Source organism: Chelon labrosus (genome assembly GCF_963514085.1).
Source record: "Chelon labrosus genome assembly, chromosome: 22".
NCBI classification, from domain to species: Eukaryota; Metazoa; Chordata; class Actinopteri; order Mugiliformes; family Mugilidae; genus Chelon; species Chelon labrosus.
The window spans coordinates 7,358,772-7,384,663 of record NC_140355.1 but is presented as its reverse complement, the minus strand read 5'-3'; the positions used below and the strand labels follow the sequence as shown (position 1 = coordinate 7,384,663).

The following is a 25,892-nucleotide window of genomic DNA, read 5'->3' as shown; positions in this document are numbered from 1 at the left end:
CTTTTTTTCTCTGTCTGAATAAGACCTCTGAGAATGATTGCATCTTATTCCCCCAGTAATTTGAAACCCTTTTGTAGTTTTGCACAAAACACATGTACATTGTACTCTTTATTATGATTAAGCCTCCATTGTAGAATATTATTAATACATCTTTGACTCATGGGGAACACTTGCTTCCCCAAATAATTTCACCTAAGTTAAATTTTATTTATTTATCCATATTGTCTCGAGGTTTTATAGAAGCTTATCACTTAGCTGATGGTGGCAAGAAAAAAATTTGATTTAACTGGAGGACACCTTGCGCAGAACCCAACTCCGGGTTGCTGGCAGGGTTGAAAGACACCGAATTAATGACATACAATATTACAAATGAAGCCTCATGAGTAGATACAGTACATGATATGCCATATCAACAGAATGACGAAATATTATAAAGAATACTTAACCTATGTAAAGTATGTTAAGCAGATGATTACTGGTATATTTTTTCTCTACATGAACTAATAAGAATGACTCGCACAAACAAGTGTTTACATGGTCACTGATATCCAACTAATATCAGAACAGTAGCTTATTCAGAACAAAATGCCTCATATAACGACCTTAGTCAGCAAAGGCTGACCCAATCTGGCCTGATTAGAGGAAATTCAGTCGATTGAGAGGAGTGATATAAACCTGTGACAATCCATTCAGTACAAAATGATTAGCGCCAACTAACCACGTAAATGCTTGATCTAGTCGTTTCTGTCTGATGGTTTAGGGCAGTGTTTTTCAACCTTTCTTGAGCCAAGGTACATGTTTTTCATTGAAAAAATCACAAGGCACACCACCAACCGAAAACGTTAAAAAAAAAAAATGAAACTCTGTTGCCTTTATTAACAATATAAAGTCATTCTTGTCAAATTGTCTTGAAAAGAAATCAAATAAACACAGAGAAATAAGTCATATACACAGCAGGGGTCGCGTTAACCGAATAGCTTTCATCATTGACCGTTTTTTTTTTTTTCAATGTGATGGAAAAATCTGAAGGCCATCAGTCATTTTGACAGATTGCAATTCACACCCTGACCACTTGGTGGCGAGTGACCTTATTAATTGGCTCTTGGCTCTTGTCTCTCATTGCAGTTTGCATTCCAAACATCGCAGAACTTTTGTCGGTGCATGATTTCCTGGTACACCGATTATACTGATGCACACGTCAGAGCTTGGCTGTCGGCTAACCATATGTCTACGTCTAGTATATACAGTCTATGGTCTACGTCTATGCAGCTACGGCTACCAAAATGGAATTTGCATGCCACCGAAACCCTACGGTACCGTCTAAGAGCTGTTTACGCTAGCAGTCCCGTTCCGAGTACGGACAAGACGTGTCGGCAGCCGAAACTTTTGTTGTTATTGTTGTTGTTGTTTTTGTTACCATTTAAAGTTAATACTGTTCTGAAAAAAGTATTGAAAGTTAATTAAACTTTAATGAAAATTAAATGCTATTGAATATGTCTTTATTATCATTTTAAAAATTTAAAGTGACGGGTAAAAATAGATTATGACGGGATTTTTATGACCCTGTCAGTCAAAATGACAGACAACGAAAAAGTCTAGCGCAACCTCTGATACCCAGATAGATATACACAGGCACTTGACAATGGCATATTATTTGCAGGTAATTAATTTGTTTTCAAAAAATGTTTTTTAGATCAATTAGGTGAAATTGGATAATTTCCCACGGCACACCTGACGATCTCTCACGGCACACTAGTGTGCCGCGGCACAGTGGTTGAAAAACACTGGTTTAGGGGAGGGGCCTTTGTGGATCAGACTTGTTCCAGTGTTTTTTGGGTTCTTCCTAAACAGTTTTTTGTGTATGTGCCTGTGTCAGGCTGCATCCTGCTGGGGATGGCTGCTACCATCAAGGAGTGTCATTGCTATGAGGTGGGGGTGCCTGGTCTGGTCTGGTCTAGGTGGGTGGTACACGTCTAAGTAACATCCACATGAATGCCAGGTCCAAAAGTTTCCCAGCAGAACATTGAATTGTCACAAGATGGTCAATGATATTTACTTCTCCTGTCAGTGTTTCTAATATTATGCCTGGTCAGTATAGGCACACATACTGTGATAGCCAATTCAAATTATAAATATAATAAATTAATGTGAATTGTGCTTGTGATAACAGTAAAGACTTAATCTTGGGTATCAATACAATACTAAATGACATTCAGTAGATTTACATTTCAGTTCAAGGTTCTCAATAGCAGCAGTATTGTGCTTGAATGTCCTGAATGCTACATGATAAATGTGTCAGGAGCGATCCATTGGTATGGATGCACTGTGAATATTGGACTGCCTGTATTTGTTAGAAAGAATAATGATGCATCTGTGGTGTTTTGTAGCCTGTGCAATCTATCGGATGTGTTTCCACGAGGGAGAATGTATCATCTTCTCAGTTCACACTGTCAAGTGAAATCTTTAAACATCCGAGACTGGGCACTGCTTTTTGAAAATGTACCTTTTTGCAGCTTACACCTACATGTTTCACTTGAAACACTCCATCTGTGGTGTTTTCCATTGTTGTTCCTTAAGGTATAATAGCTGTAATGCAATTGTATCAGCCTTGCAACAGAAGGTCAGCTTTAAAAGGTTTCCATTACCGAAAAGGTCAGAGCTTCCAGGTGTGAAGCACCGTCACAGCACAGAAGGAAAAGTCAGAAACACCGAAAAAAACATTTAATTGGATGAATTGTTTCTAATTGTATTCGATGCACTTATTTTTTGTTTGTTGTGTAAATGTGTGTCTTCTGGGATGCTCTTCAAGTTTGCCGTCGACACTGTCCAAACAAACTATTAGTGTTCGTGTGTGTGCCTGCGTATTACACACACATGAATGCTGTAAACTTTATTTGTGCCACATTTCTTCCTGCGTGTCATTGTACGTAGTGTATATCTTTTTTGTGCATGTGTGCACATGCTGTGTGTGAGGGCTGTTCCCTCCACTACCGTGAGCGGTGGCTAGGGGGTGCACTGTGGACACGGTGTGTGTATGGGCGAGAGAGAGTGAGCGAAGGGGGGAGAGAGAGAGAGAGAGTGAGAGTGTGTGTGTCTCAGTAATGTATTCCTGCCTGTGGCTGGGCTGGTCACATGGGGAGAGCAGCCTGTTTAAAACAGCCTCAGCTCGCTCAGTCAGAGCAGTGCGAGACACAGAGACAGACGCGCACATTCTCTCTCTCTCTCTCTTCACGCACACACACGCATGCTCATGCACGCCGACTGCAACTTTCCTCTATCGGACTGACACAACACACTCGCCGGGATAGACACACTCCCCTTGCTACAGTGGAGAAGAGGATAAGGAGTGACAGATCAGGAAAAAAAAAAGAAATACAGAAAAAGAAAGAAATTTCCAGTGAGTAACTGATTTTGATTTTCATGCGTTATTTTTAATTCAATTTCTGGACTTCTTCAGCGCTGTCTGACCAGGACCTGACAGGGACTAAGACAGAGGGAAAGAGAGTTGGATGGAGGGGTCTGTGAGGGAAAGAGATGGCAGGATAGCCAAAAACAAAGGGAAGGTGACAGGAGAGAGCGGAGATGTGGTGCTAGTTCAACACTGGATTACCTCTCCATCAATCTCTGCCTCTGTCTGTGGGATCTAATGCTGTTAATTAGCAGCGTGCGCTTGGAATGAGAGGAATGCCATTGCGCGGAGCCGGAGAGTGGGTTTGTTTCGGACTTGTGCTTTGCTGTGTGTGTGTGTGTGTGTGTGTGTCTGCGCTTGTCCTCTCTGTCTTTTGTATGCCATCTGCGTTGTGATGGTCAGTCATATTGATGTTGAGCAGATTCCCTGAGACACACGCTGCTGTGGCTGTGACTAATAGAAACCTATTGATATGCAGATGGAAGTGGATAGACCCGTCACCGCACTCTAGTGATATGAGTGATGTGTTGGGGAGAGAGGCGACAGTCTCACTTCCTCTCCTCTTTCTTATCTCCTCTGTCCAACTCACTCTGTATCCGCCAGTCCCTCTCTGTCCCATTGCTTCGCTGTCTTCAGCTCTTCCATCCTCCATTCTCACTTTCCTCCCCGCTCATTTGCGCTGCCAGCACTGATCTCTTTCTCTGACATGCTCTTGTACTTCCAACTATCCTTTCTCACTTATTTCATTAACTTTTCTCCATGTCTTCAGCCCCTTGTATTTGTCTCTGTCGCTTCAGCTCTAAATGGTCCTTTTTCACTCAACTCCTCGTTTTCTGTCTCATTCTCTCCCCCACGCTGGTACATGCTGGTATACTTAGTAGATTCCTCAGTTGCGCAGAAAGAGAGAGGATCGCGGAGTTGTGAGGAGGGAAGGAGGGGAGGGAAGGCGAGAAGAAAGAGAGAGGAATGAAGGAGAAAGTGGAAGGAGGGGGGTGGGTTGGGGGGGGGGGGGGGGGGCATTGAAAAGACTGACACTGGCTTGGACAATTAGCCTGGGGAGTCCGTCCTGGGGTGCTATTCTGAGAGGGGCTTTGGCCCCTGGGCCCTGGGCGCTGGGTCACGGGATGCCTTGACCCTTCCAGTCGACAGCTAGGCATGGGAGCCATTATCACGGCCTGATTGATTAGCACTGAGCGGAAATCCCTTTTCTCTTCACTTCTTGGGAGCAAAAGACGGGAGGTTTTTGTCCTTTTGCTGCTGCTGGTTTAGTATCTGCCTGCCTGAATGTTGAAAGCTCTGCCTCCTTTTTTACTGTTGTGTCTTATGGAGGTCTGGTCTCTATATATCGCTCTGTGGGCTTGTCTTTTTTCTCTCAGAAAGTGTGTGCGTGCATGAGTGTTGGAGTGGGTACAATATTTATTTAACTAACAAGACAGACATGATTTGTTGGTGCGCTTGCTAATATTCAGCGATCTGATCTGACTGTGTTTTTCGATTTGTTTTTTTACTCTCGCTGTTCTCTGAACTTCTATGAGCCGTGCACCTGCAGAGATTGTTAGCGATGTGTTTGGATGCTACCTGGATGTTGGGCAGAAAAACGGGAGTGAAGGAAAGAGAGGGAAAAGTAAGGGATAAAAAAAAGATGTGAAGGAAAATTTCATAAAAGAGAAGAGTAGTGGGGGGGGGGGGGGGCATATACTGTGGGACAGCTTGTGAAATTGAGCTTCTCTCCTTAGTTTGTTTGTTTCCGTTTTATTGTGTCACCATCTCCATCTCATTTCTGTGTTTTGATCTTCCCGGTCCCATCTCTCACTAACTCTCGCTACTTCTGCTCTCCCTCGACACTCCCCCTCCTCAGACTGGGAGTTTAGTGGGGTGTTTAGCCCAGCTCACGGCTGATCAAAGCAGTATGTGTCAGGCTGGGCTTAGCCCAGGCACTCCTAATGGAGCACCGTTTTCATGCCTAGTTGGTGGTGGAGCGGGAGGGAGTGATACGAGGCTGGGGGGAGAAGAAGAGGAGGGTTTGAAAATAGAAAGACTGACAGAAAGAGTTCAAGGGAGGGAAGGACAACGAGACAGGCAGGCAGAGAAAGGCTACAAATAACAATGACACAGGCAAGCTGATTAGAGCAGACAGACAAGTGGACAATAATGATTAACAAGCAACATAGGCAAAAGATGAACAAGAAAGAATTAAACGACACTTGTCAAGAGCGCACACAGACACATGAAGTGGGAAGCAGGGACATAGTCAGAAAGGGCAGTGACACGGGCAGTAAACGTCTTTTCAGTCCTTTTTTACTTGAGGGACCGTGCACCAACAGAGAATTCAGTTTAGGCCAGCACAGGATAGCTCCCACACATGGTTTGGTTTTAGGCTGAAAGCAACACCAGACGGGACGAGGCCTGTGTGTGTGTGTGCGAGTGTGTGTGTGTAAGAAAGAAAGAGATAACGCAGAAAAAAGAGAACTGCTTGTGTGTGCCTGTGTGCATGGTAAGCATCTGTGTGCCCGTCTGTATACCCGAATGCCAAGCAACACACAGACAGGCATTTAGACATACACTAATTTTTTTAACATTGTAAAATACCGCCAACAATTTTGGACACAGATTCTGAACATGAAAGTTTTACTCCTTCTTATTAAGACTTTTTTTTTTGTGGAGAAAAGGATTTTAGAATTTAAAGAAAAAATAATTGAAATAAAAAGTCGGTGGTTGATGAATGGTGGTTATTAAAGGTTTTGTAGACAGATGGTTTCAACTAAATCTCATGAAACTGTGAGACTTCAAAGTGATATTGAGGTTGATTAACTGTTTCTGTAGTAGCTCCAATTGTCCTTTAGATATTTTTGAAGTTCTCTTCTTCTATCTCCTGTCATTGTTTCCTCTTTATTTCTTTACTCCTGATTTCTCTGTGTTCTCCGTCTCTCATCTTTTTTTCCTGATTTTTTCCCGATCCATTTAATTCTCATTTCTTTTACTCCTCACATTCAACTTCTATTGCTAATGTTTTTCAGTTTCCCCTCATCCTTCTCTTTTACCTTTGTTCTTAATATCTCACTCTCTGTCTTACATCCAGTACGCTCATTTTTTTCTCTCCTTGCCTCTCCTCACCCATCCCCACTTTGCAATGCTGATGTTTATGCTTCACACAGAAGAAAGGTAAGGTAAAACTAGGATAATATTTCCCCTAACATACTTACAGCCTGGGTAAACATCCTCAGACAGATGTCCGAGCACAGTTCTGATCAGAGGAGGGCAGGGGGGCTGCGAATCGGTGCTGTAACGTATACAAAGGCTACAAATTGGAAGCCGCTGTGGAGAAAGTTGGAGGGAGCGGTAGGGAGGTAAAGAGAGACATCATCTTGAAAACGTACACATTTTGAAGATGACTGAAGGACTTCTTATTAGCAAAGCACAGTGTAAAAAAAACATTTATAGTGAGCAGCCGTCTTATTTTTAGCTGCCACTTAGCATCACTATAATTTATTGGAGTGACTCACATGGTGCCTCACCAAAAAAGCTGTATGCTCCCTGGTTAATGTGCTCTCAGTAAGCAGGTGTTTCCACTTGGGCAAAGTTTGTTAGCGGAAGGAACACCATGCAACAATCATACATGTGTTGTTGCAGTTCAGCAAGACCAGATTCTTCTCTGGTCTAGTCCAATGTCAGTTTGAGAAGTTTGGGTCTCACTTTCAGCTTTTACTTATATGCGAGTGCTTTCATTTACATGGACACCTGTATTTTGCCTCATGTAACCACCTCCATCAGATCAGACTAGCTCCATCGCAGGGAATTAATTAATTTTCAATTAAGAGGGGTGTGAAACTTTGATAATGCGTTGAACGGGAACATAATAACCATGTTAACGATTTGATCCGATCGTTTTGCTCTGTCTGGAATGATTGCTTTCTTTCTGCACATGTTCGCATCGGATGTTTGTATCAGGTGATGTGACAAAAACATATTTCTGGCAGTGTGGATGTTCCACTGGGTTATGTAAAAACATAAACAGATATATTACTTGATCATGTTATTTAGTGTCCTTGTAAATGGTTGACTTTAGGGATGTCCCGATCAGGTTTTTTTGGCCCCGAGTCCAAGTCCGAGTCATTTGATTTTGAGTATCTGCCGATACCGAGTCCCGATCCGATCCAAAGTGACGTCATGCCGCATACGTTGTTTCTGTGTGGAGTTGAGACGGTCTGACTCTGTACCACCACATAACAGCAAATACTAAGCTGTTATTTTTCCCATTTGTTTTGAAATATTATAGATCTGATAAAAAAAATAATGAGAATAAATATAAATATATATATATATATATATATTCGATCCCTGATCGGGATGTAACGTCCGATTCCGATCGAGTCTGAAACCACGTGATCGACCCCGATTTCCGATCACGTGATCGGATCGGGACATCCCTAGTTGACTTGAAATATTTTAGCAGTTTAATTTCTATTGGGTGAAAGAAACCAATGTAAAAATACCAGTTATAAAAGGTCTGTGATAAATATCCAGCAAGTAGGATTGAGGATTGCGGATGTGAGCAGGGTATACAGGTATTTATTGTTTCGGATAAATATTTAATCCATCTGCCGCTCTTCTGATTTTCTGGCTGTAAATTAATTAAGATGAAACTGTATTAGACTTCACAGCCAGCATAAAGAAGATTAGAGACTCATGTCAACCTTTCAGTTTAAGATGTTTGCAACTTTATTTACGTGTAAATGTGTAAAGCTGAACGTAATTAGATTTATTAAGGGATTTGAAAGGATTCAGATTTGGCAAAATGCTTTAGAGCCCCAACCCACAAGAGGGAGAGAGAGAGAGCGAGCAACCAAGACAGTGCTCCACTCTCGCACTGCACAGCTCCCACGCTTTCCTTTTCCTTCTCTCTCTCCCGTTTTAGTTAGATATGCCACTTGCTGTGTGCTTTTATCTAACTGCACCTAAGGGTGTGAAAACATGACAAGATTTTGTTAAGATTTGGCCCCAATTAAGGCGCCTCACAAGCATTTCAGAGATCTGCATTTTATGAAGGTTGCCTCTCTGTACCCTGAGCAGGAAGATTTGGCTTGTAGGGGGACTGGGTGCGTAATTATTTCGGTAATCCGAAAGAACTCTTGTGCTTTCTTCGTAAGTTTTTAATGTGGAGAGGACATGCTGATATTAATCCACTGTCCATTGCCTTTCTAAGTATAGATTGGGGATTTAAATGATGAAAAGTTGTTCTAAGTTTGTCTTCTTGTGTGTGGCATTTTTGGTATTTAAACCTTTCGGTGTGTATTCTTCCTTTTTCTTCTATTTTGTTTCTTTGCTTTTGAGAAACAGTCCTTGCGTCTGTCAGTTTGCTGTATGTGTTCGCTAGTGGGTCATTGTGCGTGTCACATTGTGCATATCTGCTTTGCTCTGCTGTGTTCTAATCCTTAGACAGCACTCCCATTCAGCCCCTGTAGCATTTTCTCAGCCCAGGCGATATAATAGTTTGACTTCTATAACTTTCTGATCAAAGCAAACGAGGGATGAAAGGAGGGAAAGTGAGAAAACCGTTCATGAATATGCATCACTCACCCACCCTCTCAACATGAGCTCATGCCATTCTACACATATGCAGACACACTAAAACACACTAAACTTTCCCTTCCTCCAGTAGGGGGCAAACACCATTAAGTGTATTTACCTTGCAACATTCGAAGGGCGTACACATTCTGCGAGCATGCCAATGGAACAACATGCTACATGGCGGCAGCAGCAGAGGCATCACTCTTTACATATGGCAGAAACATGCACCCACTTAATTTTGAATTCTGACACAGTATAAAACCAATTTCCTAAGACACACTCACACAGTGTATATAATTGCATCTTGAGGATAAACAGATGGGAGTAAATGTTCCTCCAGGCATAGATATAATACAGTACAATATGTACGCAGCACAAGAATATATGATGTGAGAGAATCATTAGCTATTCAGGGGAAGTAGTTGTGGCGTGTGTATTCCTTCCTATCACCGATTCTGTCAATATGGTGAATGTGTTAAATGCTCAGTAGTGTAGACTCACCTGTTCACTCCTGTGCACTTAGACCAAATAGGAAGAACAGAAAAGACTATGCTTGCCTTTTTTATTCTAAGATGGTTTATTTTGGTTCTAACGCGTGACCTTGCCATGTAGATGCAAATTTAGCCGCTTCTAGCCCATGTGTTGACAGGCGTTGATAATAGTATATAGAGCCTTTTTAATTGGGAGAATACATTATATTAGATGTGGGGCATATTTCCAGTCTGTATACTTGGACGTGGACACAGCACTAGCATGTGTACAGTCGGTACTAACATTAGTTATTCCTGCTATCAATAGCTCCTTCAAAGAAATGCATGGCTTTAAAACAGGAGATATGCATTGTCTGTTTAATACATTTATTTATTTATTTATTTTTTTATTGCATTAATACAACCACACACAGCTTTGGTACAAAGGTCATGACAGTCAACATGTGTGTTATACTGTGTTTTTGTTTTGCTAACTTATAAAGATGGCGTTCTTTGCCAGCATACCTATGATATATTCTGCTACTTATTAGCATTGTTCTTATTTATTCCAAACTAAAACCAATTGTATCATATTTGATGGCCCTGATTATGAAATGATCAGTCATTCTGTCTTGATACTGTGTAATTTTGCCTCACAAGTAGAGTGTCACTGTCAGGGATAGTCACAGGACTTAAGAGAAAAACTGATAAATGAAGAAGGGAAACGAGGAGAGGTCAGCTGTGAAAGTGAACGGAAAAGTTGAGTTTAACAGGAGGCACGAATCCTCTCACCTGAGGCAGAATAGGAGAATGCTACAGAAGCTGAAGACCAGGCAGAATAGAGGTGAACCTAGGCGTAGTTTACAGCGTATGTGACTTCTTGAGGGAGGGATTAAAAGAGACAAGAGGACTGGAAAGACATCTCAAGAGGTGAGGACGAGGTTAACAACAAAAGTGATTGTGGTCAGAGGAGGAGAGCAAGAAAAGTATAAGAACATGTGGGATTCAATTATGGAGCCGAAGACAGTTTACCATCAGGCATGATTGGGACTAAGGAAGGTGGCAGGAAAGAGGAGGGTAGGAGAAGAGTGGACAGACCTCACAGAAGCTAACAACAAGCATGATTGTGGTCAAACGTGGGAGAGGAAGACTTAAAGAAATGGGAGGGTGTGTGGAGGGAAGGGGAGGAAATTAGAGGTTAGGGTAGACCATCAACAGACACAGCTGTGATGAGTGTAAACCTAGACCCAAAGAAAGGATGGAAGTAAGGAAAAAGGAAGACGGTGAGCACATAGCAGGCTAACACCATTATGGTCACTTGCGCGATTGAGGTCAGACGAGGAAGAGGTGCAAAGATTAGAGAAAATGAAAGGGGACATGTAGGATCGGCTGGGAGTCGAGGTGATTCTTAGAGGTAAGACGTGACTGTGGTCACTGCATAGAAGACAAATGCTCAGAGAAAAGACGGAGATGAGAACAAAGATAGAGGACACAGTTTAAGTTTACTTCACAGAAGTAATGCTTGATGTGATCCTGTGTTATCAAACACATGAAAATGGCAGGTTTGGAGCTAAAGGCAAGTGTTTGCAAATGGAAATTCATCAGCTTGTTAAAAGTGCTGCATGTGCAGTGCAGTTTCCGGTAGATTTTTTTCTTCTTTTTTTAAACAAAATAACTCCTACAGCTGCTGTGTTTTGGTTGTGGTACTATAATATATTCTGGTCTGGTCTCATAGTGCATCAGCAGTGGGATGCTGCCAACACTGCCATCCTCATTCATTTTTATGTTTTATTTTTATTTATTTTTTTTACTCAGACTGAAATCTGACATCACCACCCCATGTGTAGAAAATGTTCACCAGTCTGAGACCGTTTCACAATATTAATAATGCACTGCGTTAAAAATGCATGAATTTTCCATCAGTTGGAAAGTCATCACTGGGGTGTTCACTTTATAATAGCAGGCAAATATCTTCATCCTTGTTTTGTGGATATTATAGATATATTGTCATAGCTATAAACGATATATAGCTGCTAGGAGCTTTGGGTTCTGTCTTAGTTTCTAGAAGAGTGTGTAGTTTTGCAGGTTTGTGAATGAATCTGCTTTCTGTACGAATGTGTTACTGCTTATGTCTATCTCTTTCCATATCTGTCCATAGATTTGCACGTTGGTGTGTGCAAAAGCTTGCCTTTCTGCAGAAGCGTGTGCATGCGTGCAAGAGTGAGTGCCTCTCTCGGAGCTGGGGGCTTTTAATCTATTAAAGCCTGATCCTTAAACACTAATCAATGTACCCTTTTATATTTCCATTACAGTGCAGAGGGAAAGGGATAAATAAAGCATGACAGTGGAGCTCAGTAGGGGCCGCGCAGCACTGAAAATTCCCAACGGTTGTCTGTGCACATGAAGATGCCTGACTTATTTGGGTATAAAGACTGATTCATTGTATTTATACTTTACTTTTATTATTGTTACACAGTAATGCGTTCAGGTCTTTGGGAGTAAAAACGGTGACATCACAACTGTCGATGGGTAATTTCGCATGTCACTTCAATGTTGAATTTAATTCACTTTTACTTGTAAAGCGTCAGTAACAATACAAATTGTCTCAAAACGCTTGAAATACTAAGGGGTAATTCCAGAATACAACTATTTTATTTTCATACATTTTACAGTTTTCCCCATTATTTCTATTGTCGTCAAGTGCACACCTAAGTTATTGTTGAGGTCAAAGAACATAACATCATTAAGTTAGAAGGGGGGAAAAAGGGAGCATGGAGACAGTGAGATTTGTTTAAAACTGGTTTCTTAACTCTTTTGGCTTTAAGGGTGATTTTTGTCTGTCTTCAGTTCTCAGCAGTTAAACTAAGTGAGAGTATTTTCTATCAGAAACAATGTTAAATCCCACAAAATAAGCTTTAATAAACCACGATTATTATTTGACACTCCAAAGAAACTCCTGTTTTACCCATCCAGGCAGTATTTCTCTTTAAAAAAGGAAACGTCTTCTTGGCTTTAATCAGAAAGTTCAAAGTATGCAGTCAAAGCGCTGTATGAAAGGTGAATTGAAACTGATGCGTAAAACTGAGACTGTTTCATCTGTTGCTCTACAATTAACAGGATGGATACTGTGCATACGTAACGCCTCCTTTCATTTAGACAAGTAATCGCCGGTACGTCCTTAAGAATCTGTGCATTTTGTGCAGCCTGTGGTATTAGCAGCCTCATCTTATTGGCCTCCTAGACCTTTATTTGTACCGTTACTGCATCATGTAGTCCCTGTAGACCATATTTAACTGGTGATATATGCACTGTAGCATTCAGATGTCAGGAGAGAACACTTATGAGCACTACCACTTTATGGATGATTTACATCAAATGACTGCAGTGCTACAGGAGGGCACTGGTGGCTATGGTGGGCCCCGCCCCGTTCAGAGCTACTAAACTGACAGTATTTGCATCTTCTCAGAGCACACTTTATTAGCCATGCCCGCGTATGTACATGTCCCTCAACCCCAATTAATTTAGTACACTTAAGTGGCAGATTTGCATTAGACTGTGCTTCCCGCTTGGAGTATACTTTATTAGTGTTGTCTGGGTAACCCACACCCCCATCCCCAGCCAGCCTGCACACGCACACATTTATTTTGCCGCGCTCAGCCAACAGTATTTTCTCTGCAGGAGTGTACATGTGTGTTTTTCCGCTCCACTGTGGTAGTTTATTAGCAGTGTCTCCTTTGATAGTTAGTGTGCACGCTTGATTATGGCTGAAAGGGAGTGGGCCGGGCGCTTGGCCGGAGAGGAAGTCTGCCTAATGATATTAACAACATCCTTTATTGGGTAGCTACTGCAGGCAGAGGAGGGAGAGGAGTAAAGGGAAAGAGAGGGGAGGAGGGGGGAATTAAAAGAGTGGGTAGTAGGAAAGAAAAAGGGGAAATGGGGAAAGAAAATTTCGGGTGAATCAAAGAGACAGTGTGTGTAGCAGTAGGGGACTACCCTGTCTATGAGGTTTAGCCAGAAAATGAGAGAAGGCTACACAGATGTAGGCCAAGTAAAAATAAACAGAACACAATTATGAGAGAGGGATAATGTCAAAGCAGTCGACCCTGTCCCAGTACTATAATGGTGGGTATTCTCATATTCTCCTGAGATACATAACTGTCAGTCCCTCTGAGGTCCTCTAATAGAAACTTTGTAGCTGTATCCCAAATTGCCTAGCAACCCTTTTTGGTTCCATCATAAGGGTCGACTGGGGGATGTGTCTGTAACAGCTGGGCAGGGAAAACAAAAAATAACTAAATAAATAAATAATAAAATTTAGGTAATCATTTAAATGAATAAATTTTACTCGTCACAAGTATACAGTAACATTTTATTTAATTAAAAATAAATACAACCGGCCTTTGTAGAACTTTTGCAGCATTTTCAAAATGCTCTTCAGCCACATTGAATTGCTGCATTCCTTTGTCTGAATACTGCTTTACACTGTTTACATGCTCCATTCAGTATTGTCCTGTCTGGTACTTGTCAAAAAGCTTCCACAATATCCCCTTGCAGGGATGGAGCTGCTGCTGCTGCAGTGCTTTCCAGTCTTGGTAAATTGGGTGAGTTGTAGATAATTTTTGTGATTTGTGGAATTAGCTCCAACTTTTTGCTCCAAATCTGACAAATCGCCTCCTCCAAGTTATTTGGCTCTCTATTTTAATTTGGCTTAACATCAAAATGTGCCCACAGTGGTGCCATGGTGTGTGGTTTTGCAACTAAAGCTGTGATGTTAATGTCAGGTGGTCCTCATTGAAGTGTGGCCTGTAGAATATTAGATATCGAACGATAAAGATAATAAGCTCAAGGCACAAATCAAAAGGTGCCATAAAACCATAGCAGAAGAAGGTGACTCAACAAAGGTCAAAGATCAAGAGTTCAAAAACTTTTTTTTATTGTCATTTCAACCATATATAACAGGTGCAGTACATAGAGAGACGAGAGAACGCTCTTCCAGGACCATGGAAAGACATAGGACTAAGTACAATACAAGGGACTGAGCATAAAGTGCGTGTGGGCAAGCTTATGCAGACAGTACAAAACAGTGCCAACAGTACGAACAGGGCAAACGATGCAGACGGGCAATTCCGACCGCGCAAAGACAAATAGTACAATACAGACGGTACACAACACTTGGGAGACAATGCATTTAGAAAATAGACACTACACAACAACAGAGAGCAGCGCTGACTAATAAGCAGACTGAGTATGAGTAGGGGGAGGTTGTAAACATAGATTGACATAAGAAGGTGATTTGAGTGATTAGCAGTGTAGTGTGTGCAAAAGATGCAAAGGGCTGAGTACAGGTTATGATGTGACTCTGACTGTGAGTAAGTGAGTGAGTCTGTTTGTTGTGAATGTTCAGTCCAGTTTCAGTGAGGTCAAGAATCTGATGGCCTGAGGGAGGAAACTGTTACACAGTCTGGTTATATGTGCCCAAATTTCTCCGGTACCTTTTTCCCAGATGGAAGGAGGGAGACGAGTGTGTGTGATGGGTGTCCTTTGTTGTCCACAATGCTGTTGGCTTCGCTGGTGTAGTGTTTGGTGTAAATGTTCATGATGGAGGGAAGAGGGACTCTGATGATCTTCTCAGCTGTCCTCACGGTCAGCTGCAGGTCAGTGATGCAGCTGCTCGGGATGCTTTCTCTGAAGATCATGTTCTTCCAAGAGCGCCAGTCTAACCACAAATCGTGAAAAAAAAATAAAAAAAATTGTAAATGCTTATCATGCAACTGTTTTCATACAGGAATTGATTATGCAAAATATCATGATGAGTTCAAACTGTCGTGATCAGGTCATTGTGTATTAGTTGTGACAGCCCTAATCTGAAAGTGTTTGAGTGCTTTTTACTCTTACCATTTATTCAGCTAAAAATGTTTTAAACGTGTTTGTGGTCAACATGTTTGTTAGAATATCATTCATCTATGATGTTCCTTGAAAGTACTGGCAGCTACTTTGATCAACTGAAGCAAATAGCCTTTTTCAAACTATCAGGAGGCAAGAGTCTCATGGCAGATAAAGGTTTCATACAGACATCTCTTATTGAACCTGACAACTGAATCTGAGAAGAAGAGAACTATGGTTTGAACGCTGTCAAGGAATATGAGGTTGGTTGACCGCAGCGGTCGAAGAAAATAATGAACTGAGGTGGTCAGTCTGTATTGGTAGCCGTTTTAACCAATCAACGTTTTTAGGAAATGTTACCTCCCGAGTGTTTAACCAGCTGTTTAAATATGTAAAATGTTGTTGTTATGTCTATGAGTTTGGTCACATAGGTATCCAGAAATGTGCTTGTTCTTCTTCTTCCCCAGTGAGGTGTATAGTACATCTTTATGCAAAAGCAAGCTGAGTCTGAAGTCTGGGTGCTGGGATGTTACTTGGCGTCTTACATACACACGTGCACTCTAAATTCACTGCTGCGGACAAAAGAATGGAGGAGGATAATTTACATACACATTAATACATTATGTCCTTTTTGTGTTACAAGACACATTTCACATGATAAGACAGAATGTGAGATCGTGGATCCTATATTAACTGGTATTGCATGACACAGAGACTCAACAACACACTTCAGTTTTAGTTTCGATACAAAGGCATAGAAAAAACAGAAAATATATATTTGAAGGTCATCTGCAAAGGAAGCCTAAATACTCTATTAAACTTAGAGATAATTGGTTCCATAGTTATAGTCTCAATCTTCTTGCCGTTTTACTTTTATAAATCAGTCTTTATGGGCTGAATACTACTTTGATGTATTCCACTAAGTCACCCATGTTCTCATTGTCATTGATTAGTAATTTTGGACTTATCTAAAATCTTGTATGACTTAAAAAAACACATCTACAACTAAAACATCACGTTAAAGCCACAGCCCGATCAAAAAAAAATTCTTAACCACCAACACTCACGTAAACCCATACAAGACCTGTCACACATGCATGGTTCCTTACACGCGTAAACGCTCGCACGCAGATATCCAATGATAGTGTTGATTGTTAAACAACACCAGTCCTCCACTCCTCAACACCTAAAGAGAGCTGTCACCTTGCAGAGGCCCTTCCCAACACAAAAAAAAAAAATGTTAAAGGCTGGCATTTTCCTCTGTTTACCTTGGCGATGTGCCTAAGATCCCGTACCCCTCCCAGATGTGTGCGTGTGAATGTGTGGAGACTTGTTTATTTGTTTGTGGGCATGTTGGTCTCTGTACAACTGACTGTTTGTGTGTCTGCGCAACTGTGTGCGATTTTTCGTTTTTCTATATGAATTCCTTTGCGCTTGTGTGGGGGGGTGTGTGTGTGTGTGTGAGAGACATAGACACAGACAAATAAACTCATTTTCCGACACTGTGTCTCTCTGTAAGCGGTGTCAGCATCTCTCTGCACCTGTGGCTAAAGAGACATATCAAACACACGCCGAGCTGACAGTCGCGCACACACTTGATGTAACGCAGTGCAGGAGCAAACGCACAAATACGTAAAACCCCACATGTGCTGAGTGCAAACAGATTGTTACATGTAGACAAGTGGATACACACAGCAGAGTCGCATGCAGTGACAGCTACTGATGGAATGGCACCCGCACATGCAAGCACACCGATTCACCTCTGCACATGTAGACACCCGCTGCTATGTGGGAGCTGAGATAGCATTTGTCTTTTCTCAGGATCTTCTCCCAGGTTTTTGCCTTCATTTTCTGTGTGCATGTCTCTGTATGTCTGAGAAAGAGCGATACCTCCAGAAAGAGGAGACGCATGCTGACTTACGCTTATCAGGCATGATTTCAAAATTGAAATACCCTCACATACTGTACTTGAAATTACTTCAGCTTCCATCAGTGGATGAGCAGGGCAATATAAACCAAATATCATATTGGGTATGTTTAGGCTTTCCTACAAAGTTGGTTACATTTTCAGTAAAAGTAAAAGCCCCCATGTGTGATATGTCACAAGCACTTCATTAACACAGATTATGATCAGTAAAATGCAAAGACAGGTTTCGCACCTCCCTCTACAATGCAGAGGTCTTATATTCCACTTATGCACTTGTCTGAAATCTTTGCTTCGTTTACTCATCTCCTTCTCTCTTGTGCAGTCATATTATGTATTCTAATACCAGCAAATTTCTAAAGCTGTTTCTGACAATTGAAAGAGAATGAAACAATGACTGAATCATGCCTAATTAAGACACTTTTCAAGTTATTTTCGAAGCTGCTACTTTGCTCTGATTGTCTTGCCATCTGACAAAATCATCATATGCATAAGTTAAAGACAATGACTGTGCTAGAATTTTGGCTTTATTTACATATAAAAAGATTCAGAGAGAAAGTTCACACAAGTTCAACTGAAGGTGCTGTTGACTCTGAATAGATCAAACTCATGTGTGCCTACAAAGAAAAGCAAGACCTTGCACTGAAGACGCTCTTCCGCGGAAAGTAGCTCAAGTTTATCCAAAAAGTGTCTAGATCTGTCTGGCCATCTCCAGTTATTGCCAAGTCCCTTTGTGATCTACAAAAAAAGGTAAAGCTAGCTTAACTTGATTTGTCACTAAGCTTATCTTCTGATATCACTGGTTTCTGTGTGTATGTGTGTGTGTGTGTGTGTGTGTGTGTGTAGATATATATATATTATATAAAAAAATATTTTTTGCATTTGAAAATACTTCATACAGTTGATGTACTGTCTTACCCTTCTATATCTATGTTACAGTATACTCTTTATATATGCTGTATACACTTTTAATGCATCCAACTTTATTGTGTGACAGAAACATTCGACATAGATTCAGTGCTGAATACATAACATCCGGTGGAAAAAAAAAAAAGAATCTAAAAGGTCACCTTGGAGAGATGCCGCTCACATTGATGTCCTCCATCCATCCGACACTGTTAATATGGAAGCAGCCCTGGCAAAAACAAAACTGGACCGAGCATGTAAACTGGCTGCCTGAAGCACCACAGTTCTTCGGCCAACAAATTGATGTCTGGTGGATAAAAACCCTGGTCCAAACACCAGCTGAACACACCATCTGCTTCTCTGCGATTCCACTCATTAGGGATACATATTTTAATTTATTTTTTATTTCCCTTGTCATTTCATGGGCCTTGCTGTCATCCTGCTATTTCCTACCTTCGTTTTCCTGTTGTCATTTCATGTTTTTTATTCAGAATTTGACTTCTTGTTGTTTTGTCTTTTATAAATCCCCTGTGCTTTTTCTTATCTCTTTCACAGATTAATTATTTTTTCAGCATATGCCTATTTTTAATCAGTTAAATTAACCTTTACTGATATATAGTGCATTTTGAAAATGTTTGCCAAGTCACAAAAGGTAATTACAAATAGAAATACGACGCCGCAATTTCAACCACATTTTCATAAACATCACCGCATACAAAACGGAAATAAAAACCTTCAGGTGATTTTTTTCTCCCCATGCTGTGTTCATTATGTTTTTTCTGGAGAAGCCACATTTGAAAACCAATGGACCCATCATCAACATGAAGCCCAGCGGCTGCAGTCATGCTAGCCTGCTGCCATCTCTCCCTCCAGATCAAACCTTTACATGCTCCATCTGTGGCTCTATGATTGCTCTCAACAGCCACCTGCAGCGGAGCCATCGCTAACAGGCACAACCAGAACTATTTACACTCGTCTACTCCAATTTTAGTAACGTTAACTTTCTTTGTTGATGAGGGGCTCTTGTTTTCGTTTGCCTGTGTGACACAGTTTCTTTTCATTTTGTTGCATTCTTCCGTTAAAATGAAAGCTTTGTCTTCTTGTGATCTTAAATTGTGGCTGCCAGTCGGTAAACCCGTACAGCTGTTCAAGTCAACGTACACATGTGCTTGTGTGAACGAATGAGCACAGAGCTCATAATCTGTATATGTTTGAGAAAAGGGAATGTCTGTTCTCGTATATGAATGCGCGTGCGTGAGAGGATTCGATTTCACTGCAAAGGCATGTTGAACAGTCGGTCAATTTCCTGCCACACGTTCAGTTTTCCCTCCCCATGACAAATTCCTCGATTTCCTCACAACACATTCCTGATGGATTATTGGTCATGGACATTATATGGTCCCACATACTCTGTCCCTCGGAGTCTGGGAAGTATCGGATTGCTTCTGGGTTTCCCGTGAGCAAGCAGAACAGACGGAAAGAACGACTCAGAATTGGGGAAAACATAGCATCTTGTTAAACAAGTTTTCAAAGAATTAAGAGTGTTGGCTTTCTTCATTTAAATTTCATGGCTTTTTATTGTTCATATTTAGAACTGGAACAAATTTGTAATAGGAAATCACTGTTTATCTAATACATATACTTAGTGTTGCTTGTTTTACAAGTTTGCCATGCTACCACTGTCCCAAAAAGGAAGAATATTCAACAAACAACATAACAAAAATGTTATTTAATGTCAGTCATTTCACGTCTCGTCTCAACCCATTAAAGCAGATACATGATGCCACATAATGGCATTAAAATATTCCACAGACCATCCTCCATAAACAACCTGCTAAATTAGGTTTTAAACCAGAGGGAGAATGTTGTCTCTGGAGGATGAGTGAATGTTTGTAGTGGCAGTGGGGGAACTGACATGGCTTGAGGCCTCCATATTGTTGAGGAAAGTTAAGGAGGTTTAGCTCAAGTGTGAAATCCATATTGAAGCCCTTCGGTTATGCTCGACTTGACGAGTTGCATGTGTGAATGTGTGAGTGTGTGCACCTGCTCGTCTGTGTGCATGCACATGCCTTCCATCGTGTGTCTTTCGTGTGTGTGTGCGTGTGTGTGTGTGTGTGTGTGTTATGTCTGTTATGTCTGTAATGCTATGGCTCTGTGAATTAGTATGAGTGTATCGTACTGGTATTTCCATTTAAATGCAATTGAGTCTGTGGTATAATTCACAACCCTCCACTGCTGCATAAATCAATGAAGTGGTAGCTCAGAAAGACAGAAATGTCAAAAAAAAGTCCATATGGAACTTATCATAAGCAGCCATATTTCCCCATCACTAGAAGCAATTTGTTTTAATTGCCTACTTAGAAGTAATACGGCCTCAAACTAGATTTTTTTTTCATGAAAAACCAAATTGAAATTGGAGAATGCCCATTAACTGCCACGATTATGTTATAATAATCAGAAAATTGAGTTGTCAAGTCTGGAAAGCCTTTTTAAGATGGTAGTTACACAGCATAGGCTGTGTGCGGCTGCACATATGTGGGTGTATGACTTGGGAAGAAAGGCTAGGCGGAAACTGTCTACTGTTAGACCTAATAATTGTTGTTGATTGTATTTTCCTGTTTGGAAATTTTAACAGAAATCCGTGGAAATGAATCATCATAGACGGGTTGCTTTTTAAATGATTAACATGAATTGCAGGTAAAAAGTAAGCTAATTGCTGGAGCTTTATTTTACTTTCAAAAAGAAATATACATTCACTCTCAAGGTAGGTACACACCGCTCCACTAAATGTAACCTTCATGAAGGTTTTGGTATACAGGGTTTGTTTAAAATAACTGGGAGAGATCCACTTTAACAGCACCACAAACTACATCCTCCAGAATGACCACCCAGTTGAATTACCACCTTTCTGACACTGTTTCTGCATAAACTGATGTCTGAGTCATGAAGGCTGATGAAGTGCAGTACTGATATATTAGAATGCATTTGCTTTCACTAGTGTACCTAAGGATCTGGCAAGTGAGCGTATTGTGTGTAAGGATGAAACGGTGAATACTTTGATGACGCAAATTGGTCCGTGGCTGCACCTCCTTGCATCACTGTCATATTCACGGTGAACAATGTCCTCTCCTCTCAGCGACACTTTCAGAAAAGTTCTGTGGCCTCAGCGTGCACTCCCTCCCCGCTGGCTGGAGGGATGTTAATTAGTTTCAAATAATCCCAATTTTTCAATGAACTGGACTTGATACCAGAGCATATGAGCTCACTGCACACTTTCTGCTGACTCAGAGTTCATGAATAGCTCCAGCTTAATGTCCCTGATAAATGGCTTTGAGTGAAGCTTATGTAGAACAATTTAATTGACTTAGAATGAATTTTAAATCTTTCAATGATCACCAGAATATTAATGCTCTGACAATACCATCTGTCACCATTTAAATGTGAGATAAACGGTATCATTTGATTCAACAACCCAGGTCACAACGCATGACTAAATTAGCTTGACTGTGAGACGAGCCAATCTCGGAGCAGCTCTGCTAATTCAACATAATTTGTGTGACACGCAGTGCCAAAACAACAATTGGAAAACGCAAACCCAGGAAAAATAAATCAAAATGACACTGGAAGAAACCTTGAAACCAAAAGTAAGCGAAAAGAAAAGTGAACTTTCTCCTTTCTCCTGGTTGACATTGCTCATATTAGACTGTTAATGCACCCAAGGTTCCTGCAATTTCCTCTTGACATGCAGCGTGGGATAACATTGTTTAAATTGAATGCATGTACACACTCACATATAGATAACCTTGGTCAAGGAGGATTATGAATATTACTGGAATAAAAACGCACATTTTTATTCCCCGGCAATGATTCCCACGTTGTGCTTGGGGCTGTGCTTGACTTAGCTCCCCCAATCATTTTTCATGTGCAAGAGGCTTTTAGATGGCTTTATTTTCAAAAGACGAGCATAAGGGAGTCTCACGGGGCTGCGTCGCACTCACATTAGGAATATGATTCCCACAGTGGAGCACACACATGAACTTAGAAACACACACCAGCTCTGTAGTCCCCGCCTGCAGCAACATAGACAAAACTGTGCTTACATTGTATCCCAGAATGTTTTGGAGCTTATAAACAGGATTTTCTGTCATGGTTTCTCAAAGTAGAAAACCCAACTTGTGTCAATTTAGTGGTCAAGGAAACTGCTAAGAGTGTTTCTCATTTTAAATGCAAACGCTGCTACTTTGCTTAAGTTAACATGGTTGGGATGGTTGGGGCGCCACATTGCTGGGCTGCAATATGTAAAGTTGGTTTTAATGGATTTTTAAGAACATAATGGGCTTCGATGTTTTTCATGTTTCTTGATTCCTAGTTAATCCTTTTAGACAAAAGCAAGACCTTCATGCGAGACTTAAGGAAAAGAACACACCTGTGGCACATTTAGAAACCAAGTGTGTTTAGGAGAAATGCATTATCTGTGGGCGTGTGAGAGGCTGGCATCAATCACGGCCAATCAAATCAGCTCCTCTAATTCCCTTTAAAAGCAGTGCACTCCCTGCCATGAGGCACTGACAGTTTTATTATGAGAGTCTGGGCCGCGTCTTCTGAAAGGAATAGAAGGGCGGTCTAGACTGGATTCTAGTCTTGAAGGTGCAGAGTTGCAAGACACAAATGCATAATGCTCTAAATAAATATGAATATATGCCACTGGGAATACGCTCCCAAGGAGAGATGATGTGTCTTTTTAAGTTCAAAAGAATCTGCAATAATGGAAAGCCTGGTCTCCGTGTCAGGAGCGTTTAGCTCTCATCATTTGAAACCATTATAACTCAATTTCTTTACTATTCATGCATCCACACAGATTGAAGTATTACACCATTCCCTCATCTTGCACTTATGAAATCCTTTCCACATAAAATATGTGATTCAGTTTAAAACAAGGCTGTTTTGGTCTGTTAATGAATAGCTGACATATTGGTGATGCCTCTTATAGTGACTGAATGGTGATTAAATGAAATGACCCCTTTCATTACACTTCATTTCCACAAGGCAATGGATATGAAACGTTTAACCGCAGCATGAAATGATCTGAATTTGGATAGATCTGAGAGTTTTCTTGGCTTTTGTGTAAATGTGGGAAAATTATTATTATTGTTATTATTATCTTATTGTTACATTTATAGGCCCTGTTCAGACCTGGTATTTAAATTCATACTGAACAATCCAATCAGAAATGGCCAGCTTTAAGTGCATGTGTTTCCACCTGACATTACAATGCATCTCCTAATGCATCTGATCACAGTTTTACACTCTACATGCAAATAAGCATTTAGTGCAAAGTAAAATATTCTAACAACTGTTGTCTCTTAAGTGCTTGCTACCCAACATTGTATCAATTGAACAGGGCTGTTTGTGACATGGGAGCGTGGGGAGAGTTTTTATTTTTTGGAACAAGCTGTACAGTCTCTTTCAGTAACTGTAAGCACACACACAAGTTAAGTTATTTATTTATCTCCCCCCTGGCATAAGTTATTTTGGAGACCTGCACAAAGCTCAGATTATAACTCAAACTCTGGAAGCTTCCGCATGCAGAGTAATTGCAGCAGTGACAGAAAAATCTCTGGTATTAAGGTAAATAAAGCCACGTAGCCTTCTCCTTTTTCAGGCAGTCATTTTTTTCCTGAATGATTGAGGCAAAACTCTTATGCAAGATCACCCCTGTTTAGTAGGCAGCCCTTTTGTGATCACTTTACTGAAAGAATGTGGTCACAAGTATACCAAACTGCTTTCAACTGTGGTCTTAGTGATTGGATGTCAAATGCGGCCTGGGTGTCCTCACACCTATACCTTAAGCTGGCTAGCTGCAATCAGATGACTCAAGGCAATAAAAAGGGAACAACTATTTTTCTGCCTGCTGTTTGAAAAATTGTCCTCTGTGTTGCTGTGTTAGAAAGATTTAAACATATAGAGTCTTTCTATAGTCGTGGTTTCTCTACTATACTTGAGAACCTTAGCAATCTGCTGTCTCCTTAGAGGAAAGCAGTGAAGTGCCTGAATTGTGAAAGCACTCGCAAGTTTTATTATAGTTATTTTCGACCCTTTTGACTTAGGTTAATGGATTTTCCTTGCATGTCAATGGTAGTTGTGTGCTTTTGGAATTGATTGGTTGATTGAGTCGTTGAAGAGAATATGGACCGTCAGAGGTAGTGGAGGACATGGAAAATGTGCAAATTCAAACTTAGAAGCAGAGATAGCAATCATGCCATCAAATCCATGAAGGCATGGATGTATCACAACTAAACATAGGTGGTATGGTCAAGCTCTCACCAATCTAAACAGATCATGCTCAGAAGTGAAAGAAAGAGAAAAGAAAGTAAAGCTGATTGTCACGTCAACAAAAATGCATTCATTCATTCATTTTTCACTTGTCCTCTGGAGGGTCACAGAGGGGCTGGAGCCTATCCCAACTGTCATTGAGCGAGACCCATGAAAGTACATATTTTCAAAAAAAAAAAAAACTAATAATAAAAAATCCCATTTTATTTTCTTCCCCTTTCCATAGGAATGGATATTTAATTTAGAAATTCGTTACAGATAATCACATAGCTCCACTTCAAAGGAATTCCACTCATTAAAAATGTAAGGAGCAGAGGAGGTGAGCAGCCATCAGCCAAATGAAACTGAAGCAGTCAGATTTTTCCTTCACACATGTAGACAGACGAGCAGAGAAAAGGTAGACAGGCGAGCAGAGAACAGAGGGAGAAAGTAATTAGAGTGGAGACAGTTGGGCTTTTCTGCAGAAAGGAGCAGAATTCCAGTTTAACAATGTGAAATACAGCAAAAGCCAGTTAAGACTTTTTGTGCGACTACCCTGATACACTGTTTTAATCAACACTGATTTATATCCTAAGCTTGTGTGGCACGTGTGTATCCAAGCATCATTTGTATGATACAAATGATGCTTGGATAATTGAGCTTTTAAATGGCCGTCTTGGATGAGAGTGAAGCGTATTGAGAGGTTATCGATCGGCAGGAACATAAAAAGCATGGAGCCAGTTTGGACGGTTGAAAAACGACTGGTACTTGTGTATGTCCCTATACCTACTGTATGTTCATCCGCTGTGTTATTAGCCGTAGCTGGCTGATTCTGTCATTAAATAGGTATTCGCACATGAGTGAATTTATACCTCAGTTATTCATGGAACTGTGCATTAAGTGGTATGCTCTCATTATAACATCTAGCAGGGATGATTGAACTGATGGAATCATTATATGTGCCATTATTGTGATAGTTTGCCTTAGCTCAGGCCACATGGAGAGCATTCGAATTCTTCTGTCATTACAAAATGAATATTTCCTCATAAGCCAACCACTTTATTAAGTAATGTCATTTTTTGTAATGGTATTGGATTGATGTTCTGATTAAGATCAATACCGATCTTTTAATATTCAATATCAACCGTTCCGAGTCCATATCCTATCTTAAGTAAACAAAATTGTATTCCCCTAGATCACATGTGCACTGTTCGACTGTATTAAGTACAATACACTGAATAACAAGCTCTTACTACCACCTTGCAAAAAATGCACATTGCATTTTCCAGTGTACTTCAACACAGCAGGCACATTTAGTCACCTAATTTTGGTTCTTCTTCTGTTTTGATTTTTGGTTAATTTGACACTAGCCAACTGCCATTAAAATAGAAATGGAGGAAGACAATTTGACGCTACAGGG

The 25,892-nt window shown here is 40.7% G+C and overlaps 1 protein-coding gene across 2 annotated transcripts in view; it reads left to right on the top strand.

Annotated features, from left to right (window-relative positions):
* Nucleotides 1–2,927: 2,927 nt before the first annotated feature.
* cntfr (ciliary neurotrophic factor receptor) overlaps nt 2,928–25,892 on the top strand; it is a 227,837-nt gene continuing 204,872 nt past the window's right edge. The window contains exon 1 of one of the 2 annotated variants that reach the window (XM_084572083.1): nt 2,928–3,397. The gene's annotated coding sequence lies outside the window, so the exon portion shown is untranslated. The remainder of the gene's footprint in view (nt 3,398–25,892) is intronic. The other variant, XM_084572084.1, reaches the window with a different exon arrangement.